This window comes from Setaria italica, chromosome II, assembly GCF_000263155.2.
Source record: "Setaria italica strain Yugu1 chromosome II, Setaria_italica_v2.0, whole genome shotgun sequence".
NCBI classification, from domain to species: Eukaryota; Viridiplantae; Streptophyta; class Magnoliopsida; order Poales; family Poaceae; genus Setaria; species Setaria italica.
In genome coordinates this window covers 1814907-1822846 of record NC_028451.1, presented here as the reverse complement: position 1 = coordinate 1822846, position 7940 = coordinate 1814907, and the positions used below count along the sequence as shown (strand labels likewise).

Genomic DNA, 7940 nt, shown 5'->3' with positions numbered 1-7940 from the left:
TAACTTTTGTCTAATCTATCCTCTTATCTACACTACTCATGGCCTGGGACAAGTTATATTCAACACTTATCATGTTATTATATTTGGATGCGTAACGCAAATAACAAAAATCAGTCAAAATTCGGGAATGATTTCGGATTGTTTTTGGACGGGTTGGACACCAATATGGTTAAGTTAATTATTCAATAACATGTCATACATGGAGTAATTAGGATTTATTGATTTCTTTTGCTAGTTAGCCTCCATCTATACAATTGGTTTTGTAATTAATCTATGTTTAGGAGTATCTAAACATTCGATGTGATAGAAATTTTAGGAGGTTGTAAAGAATCAAACACTCACTTAGCCGAGACGTAACGTGCTCATCCCACCAACTGTGGTTGATCTTTCAGGTGAGATGTCACGTCACACTGAAGTAACTACACTTTACCAAGTCCATACACCATCACCAAATCCATCAACACCACACATCTTATATATCCCACACACACCCGTTCCACCAAATACATGTATTTTACACCTTATGCAAAAGCATGTATTTTTATTGATAAACAATACGATGTAATTTTATTCTTTTTAATATAATTGATAGCTCTCATTCCGGTTCGTTTAAAAAAATATGTGATTTGAGGTCTTTCATCTATCTTCTTGTCGGCATAGTCTCATGCTCCACCACCTTCCTTTTACTCTTTGCTCGACTGAAATCTAAATGATGAAACCAATCCAAACTCCAAGGCGCAGGAAAATCATGGAAACTGTACAAAGGTAATAAGCTGGGTTGTGAGGCTACCATATATAGTTGACTATTCAAACCATTATCTAGGTTGAGCAAGAGCAATTCTAAGGACATAAAACATAATTATGCAAGTTTTTCCCTATATATATAATTAATTAAGTTGATTACTAATGATATAACGAGGTATAACAAAAATAGGAAACTTTTAAATAATTAAATTCAAATAACCTCTAAAAATATGAGTTCTTTTTCCAACCTGGCCTCACGTATACTCCCCCATTCTCTTTTGATAGGGATATTTTCAAATTTGAAAAATTCTCTTTTCTATTTCAGTCTAACTACCTATCCAATTAATGGTTGTCTCGAGCCTAGTGTGTGACCCTGAGATTGACTATGTGAGCATTCAGGGTCTTGATTAATTGCTTGTTTACGAGGAATAGCTAATGGTATAATTAAATGGATGATAAGTTTTTTCTTGATCATTGTGCCAAGATAAAATAGGACTATCTAAAGAGAATGGAGGGAGTAGTATGCATCATTATATTATAAAGATAGTCGACTGATCGGGGGTACAAATTGCAATAAAAACCTTATGATGCTCTTCTTGATATCAACAAATTTTATTTTTTTGCACAAAAACATTCAGAGTGGTCTTACAAAGAGGAGAGCCCATTCTTATCTATGAGCACATGCCTAATGGCAGCCTAGACCAACAGCTCTTCAGCAGGAGCGGCGATGAGCAGCAGAGTTGTATTCACCAGTGGGGCACTCGCTACAACATCGTCAGGGACATCGCAACTGGATTGCAGTACGTTCACCATGAGTACGAGCCCATGGTGCTCCACCGCGACATCAAGGCGAGCAACATCTTGATCGACCTCACCTTCCAAGCTCGCCTCGGCGACTTCGGGCTCGCCTGCGTGCTCGCCGACGGCAAGAACTCCTACACCGACCATGGTGCCCATGGCACCATCGGTTTCCGGTCGCCGGAGTACATATACAACGGCAGGGCCACGAGGAAAACGGACGTCTTCGCTTTCGGAGTGCTCGTCCTCGAGATCGTCGCGGGGAAGAGGGCAGTCGGCAGGGACGACGTGCAGTTCGGGCATGTCACGGATTGGGCGTGGAAGCTTCATGCGGAGGGTAACCTACTCGCCGCCGTCGACGCCGCCGTGCTCACCGCCGGCGGCGAGTTTGACGCCGAGGAGGCTATACGGCTTCTGAAGCTCGGCATGGCGTGCAGCAACCCGAACCCGGCCGACCGACCGAGCATGGTGGATGCGATGAGGATCATCGCCAAGTCGGTGCCGCCGCCGGACATGCATCTTTCCAAGCCGCCGATGGTGTGGCCACCGGAAGGGTGGGACTCAGTGACATCTGATTGTAGCACGTCAACGAGTAACTTCAACAGGACCTCATCGACGTTCATGGTTGAGACGATGACGGCGGGCAGGGAAAGAACACATCTCTTCTGAAAATGAACGCCGCGGCAGATTGACAGGTTATCACCCCACCGGAAGGTTGATGATGAATTGAAGGTATTTTAGCTAGTACAGCCATGTTATGTACGAATTAGGTGGTTACCGAAACAGAATAGGTTGGTACCAGTGAAATGAAGCATACGAGATCCCGTGGATGATCTAGTGTTTGTGATGAGTATTTTGCTAACAAATTGATCCCGTGGATGATCTAGTGTTTGCGATGAGTAATTGCCAACAAATTGGTCTGAAATCTTAGAACGAATCGAATACTACTGATACATGATTAAGGAAATAGAAGCAAACTCAAGTATGTATCACTTCCAGGTAGACCTGCTAATTGGATTGGGTTTAATTGTTTTAATGGATTGGGTTTGTTTTGAAAGTTGTTTAGATCGGTTATTAATAGGCTGATTCATCAATGTTTGGATTCCTCCTAAGAGGAAATAGTTTGGGAGTGGTTTAGAGTGGGTTGCATTGGTTTGATTCATAAAACAGAATCCAATTCTTGATGTGGGCCCACATATAAATCCAACTATACTTTTTCGCTAATTATTAAACTAAATCATCTCCAATAAATTTCAATCAATTTGGTTAAAATTTTAGAGTGTGAAAGGGAGGTTTTAGTTCAAGGGTCTGACTCTTGGCGTGGGATCCATATATATGTCCAGCTACACTATTTTGCACAAAGTAGCGGGCACTTAAACTGAGTCATTTCCAACAAATTTCGATCAATTTCGCTAAAATTTTAAAGTGTGAACGTGAGATTTTAATTCTATGGTCCGGCTCTTGACGTGGAACCCATATGTTTTTTTTAGCCATACTATTTTACACAAAGTAGTGGGCAGTCAAATTGAGTCATCTCCAATAGATTTTGATGAATTTTGTTAAAATTTTAAGGTGTGAACGTGAGGTTTTAATTCTAGGGTCCGGCTCTTAATGCGGGGTCCAAATGTATGTTTAGCCATACTATTTAACACAGAGTAGCGGGCAGTCAAACTCTGTCATCTCCAACAAATTTCATCAATTTCGCTAAAATTTTAAGGTATGAACACGATATTTTAGAGTCCGACTCTTGACGTAGGATCCACATGTCGGACTCATATTTATTTCAAATATATATGAGTTTTTTATATGAGCCCATAGGTTTATATAGCAAACCATGATTTTTTATAGCAAACTCATGGGTTCTATCAGCTAGGAGGGTGGATTGGCTTGGGTTTAGATAAATATGAGGTGAGTTGGGTTGAAAAAATAAATTAACTTGATGTGGATTGGTGTGGGTTAGAGTTGGATTACAATCAATTAGCAGGCCTAGTGCTATAAGCATGAACTGAAAAATAACTTCAGCTGAGATATCAAACTGAAACATAGTTTGACACATGCCCACGAAGAATTCGACAAAAAGGAAAGCTATATATGACCAAGATGACTATCACTGTTCTTAATTAAACTTGTTAACATCTTCAACCCAGATCTTCTCCTCAGTTAGCACTTGATTCACCTGTGGCAATGTACAGTAGACAGGCAACATGATTACAACTTGGTCAACTTGCAAGCGAGACATACAGTTCAGGTACTCTATTTGATTAATGAGAAAGCATTATAACTGTGCCCCTTAGTCAAACTGAACAAAAATAAACATCATCTAGTTCTCAGGTCATGCACACAACCAAGATGGAATTTGAGTGCCATATATCTGACAGTTATGGTGTCAATACCAAATCAATAACAAAAGCAACCTGATAAGGTTGGTTATTAGGGAAAAAAAAAGGCCACAACAACCAGAGGACAGATTCCTTGAAAAAAGGCAGAAACCCCTGCCTGCATGGAAAGCACACTTTTTTTTTGACTGAATCATCGAAGCACACTTAGACAGCAAATAGTTGTCACCAATCACCATAAAGCCTATACTATTCACTATTACCACAACTATTATCGGCATCAAATTTCTTCTTGAGCACCTTCAATTTGTCGACCACTTGATGCACCAAGTTTTTGTCCCTCCTGTGCTGCACAAATGCCTGAAAATTTTGAAAATAGCATTAGCTGGTTGAGGAACCGGTTTGCCCTCACTGAACCATGGATAGGAGGCATGATGATAGTATCACCTTGAGCGCAGAAGCTCACGCAGGGGAAAACACCATACACACTAGTTTCCTTGTACGCCTTCTTGACACGGCCCGACATCAGATCTATACTGTAGATCCCATCAACTGTCCATAGAAAAATGATACGAGCCCCATCCGCAAAGCCAACCACTTCAACCGAGCTCGAGTAGGCGGCAGCAGGGAGCACCGCCTTGAGCTCGATGGATCTGCTCTGTTGCGCGCCTCCACCGGAACCAACTGTGCTAGAGCACATGAAGAGATTGGAGCCCACCACGGTGGCGAATCCCAGCCTGCCGTCCTCCGTGCTCATGAGAACAATGCGCTTGTAGTGGCATTCATCTGGTAGGACGCATCGAGGAAGTGGAGTGCGTTCCCAACGAGCAGGCTTGGCGCCAAATGGAGGACGCATTGAGGTCCCTGAGCGTAGGTCCGTTCGCTCCATGAGTTAGCATCTGATGAGTAGATATATGCGAACATCTGCGAGCCATGCATTGGTGCCCACCAGCACGACGGTGAACGGCCTGCGACGGTTGCGGTCGCCGGCGGCGCCGCTGGCAGCGGGTGCGCAGAGCACCGCGGCGTTCCAGCTCTGGTTGTCGGCGCGCGCGTAGTGCGGCAGCTTGGGGAGCTCCCTCCGCTCGTCGGCGACGGGGTCCCAGACGACGAGGGAGGCGTCGAGCGGGTTCCGCCCGACCTGCAGGGGCGCGCCGTGGAGGAGGACGCGGCCGTGGCGGGCGTCCAGGGCGCGCCAGCCGCGCGCGTGGGGCCGGCAGCAGAAAGAGGAGGCCGGGACGAAGTCGGAGACCGAGCCGAGGTTGCAGGCGAAGCCGAGGAGCGGGGGCGGCGGGCGGTGGAGCTCGCGCCGGCGGCGGTGGAAGACGGGGTCGTCGAGGATGAGGCGGCGCCAGCGCTTGCAGGCGAGCGACGCGCGGACGAGGGTCGCGGGGTCGTCCGCCGGGATGCGGAGGAGCACCTCGTCCCCGAGCTCGGCCATCAGCTCCGGCGCCATCCTGCGATGGCGTGGCGTTGGACGCCGGCCGAGGGTTTCGTCGGCGGCGGCAGAGACGATCGGGGCGAGAGGGTAAAGAAAGGATCTCCGGCCAGCTTGATTGAAGCCTTGAAGGGGCCCCCGCGACGTACTTGAGGCGGGCGGAATTTTTCGTCTCAAAAAGTTAATCAGCTTAGGTTCATATATATAGAAAATAAAAAGAATAATTTGGATCTGCCATGCACTATTAAAATAAAAATATTTCAATCGCGATGGCGAGAGCAAGAAAAGCATTGTGAGCCGCCACGTGGGCGTGCCAGCATGGAACAAATTGGCATCCTAAAAGTATTTTTATATGACTCCTCGCAAAAAAAAAATATTTTCTTTTGATGAAAGGCATGCGATGTGAGAAACCTGAAGAATACAACCTCTGATGTCAAAATGGCAACATCAGCAGTTACATTCTCTCTGCTACCTCCCCCCGCCCGAACATTTCAGAACATTGATGTTTGTTGCCTGCTACAATAAGAACACTTCATTTACTCGTGCAGACTCTGCATTTTACTACCTCTGCACACTGAGATTTTTTTTATAAAAAAATAATATAACAATTCATGACAAATGCTGATTGCATACATTTGATGACGAAGACCACCTGATTGCAAATGTTCGTAACAACATTACTATGGTTTATGGAGTTTCCGAAGGAAAAAAAACATGATTTACAGAGTCTTTAGGGTACCAGAAAAATGTGCGGGTAGCCAGATGTACATACCAATCCAATATTTCAGCAACAGAAGAAAGGATTAAACACTCACATTGTTGGCTGAGTACATTGGTTGAAGGAAATATGATGGCATATAAACATGACAGTAATATGATACCAGGGAACCGACAAAACGTGCATACTACATGTGTAAACCGATCCACCATTTGCATAACAAAAGAAATAACTGAACCTGGTTAAGGTGAATCAGAAAAGTACGTCTTCGAACAGGTGCAATAGGCTGCAGAATTAACTCTAGAACAGTCAAATTGTTCAGTGTCATGCTTCAGAACTCATACACAAGGCAAATTGTTCGCTGTTAGAAACCTAGCAATCTGAAACAGCTGAAGACAGACAGTGGCATTCACCAGCTTTTCTCCGCTGCTGCCTCAGATATCCCCCAGGAAAATGGCATAAATGGACACTAAAGAAATTACACATTACGCGAAAGAAACATGGCTTTCCTTCTCAACTAAACCATATAACATTTGGTCCAGCCTTAACCATTCTAACCTTAGCAGCAAAACCAAATTCTGAACATGAATGCTCACAGGCAATGAAACAGAGCAGATACCGAAGAAATGAACTGTGCAGGAAAGTAGCAAATGGAATACTTAAGATTCATATAGTTAGCATCACTCCCCAGCACAATAACCAGCTAGAAAGATTCAGTTTAACTCTCAGAATACAAATATGCAATCAACAAGTTTAGCCCTCAGCAAAGAATAATGTGTTGACTTCACAGCAAACACAGAAGAAGCTCCTAGATTCCACAGAACTTCACCATCATCAATTCCTCAACGGTGAGCAAGGCTTGCTTGAATTAAGGTTTCATTTTATTCAAAACTGACAATGTATTGCCCAAAGCAACCTCATAAGCATGGATCTTAGTGAACTAGTAACACCCTAACATCTCATTCACAAAGACGATGATATGACATGAACGTGGCTTCTTAGGAAATAGCAGTTACACTTATCAAATTGGATAAGAACCAATCAGCTAGAGTGCATTCTTTATTTAATTTGAATATCTTTAGTAACTGTTATCATCAAGCAAAAGATGCTGATGTTACATAACGCAACATCATATTTCAGTCAAAGTCTTTACTAGCATTGCATGGACAAGGCTACTAAACCATTTAGTAAATCCGAAGTTTCAGTGAAGCTATGATGCTTAAAAAAAATCAGCAAAAGCATACGCAAGACTTTTCGAAATCGAGCAACAACAACAACTCATATCTCCATGCACATGCCGATAAGCTTTGTAAGGAAAAAAACTGACAATAAAAAACTTTGAGCAGGAAATGATCAATCAGAAGCATATCAAATCTTCCTGGCACACAGAAGCTGTATTTTCCCGAATTCAAATCGCTTGCTCCAACAGATGTCATAAGAACTAATACAACATAGTCAGGCGATGGATATAATAGGAATCACGATTTATGATACGAATCATAGCTGAAAGCAGCGTGGACACATGTATATCATTGCTGCCTACTTTCGAAGATAACTAAGTATCATCATGTTTTTCAGGCCAACGCCACCAAGATATTGCAAAAAGGTACTTATTTCTTAAAAGAAACCAAGCGTAACCTGTAGAACAACATCATATTTCAGTCAAAGTCTTTACTAGCATTGCATGGACAAGGCTACTAAACCATTTAGTAAATCCGAAGTTTTCAGCGAAGCTGTGATGCTTAACGATGTAAGATCCAACGCAACAATGCTTTAACATCTTAGCTCACTGATGATATGCTGTGCAACTTTTTTAAAAAAAAATCAGAACAACATCATATCGAAGGTTGGCTCTGTGCAGGTCAGTGATAGGCATGAGTTTGTGTGCGAGCTGCTGATCCTGGAC

General features: G+C 43.3%; 1 pseudogene; it reads left to right on the top strand.

Annotated features, from left to right (window-relative positions):
- LOC101774409 overlaps positions 1–2288 on the top strand; it is a 4666-nt pseudogene extending 2378 nt beyond the window's left edge.
- Positions 2289–7940: the final 5652 nt, after the last annotated feature.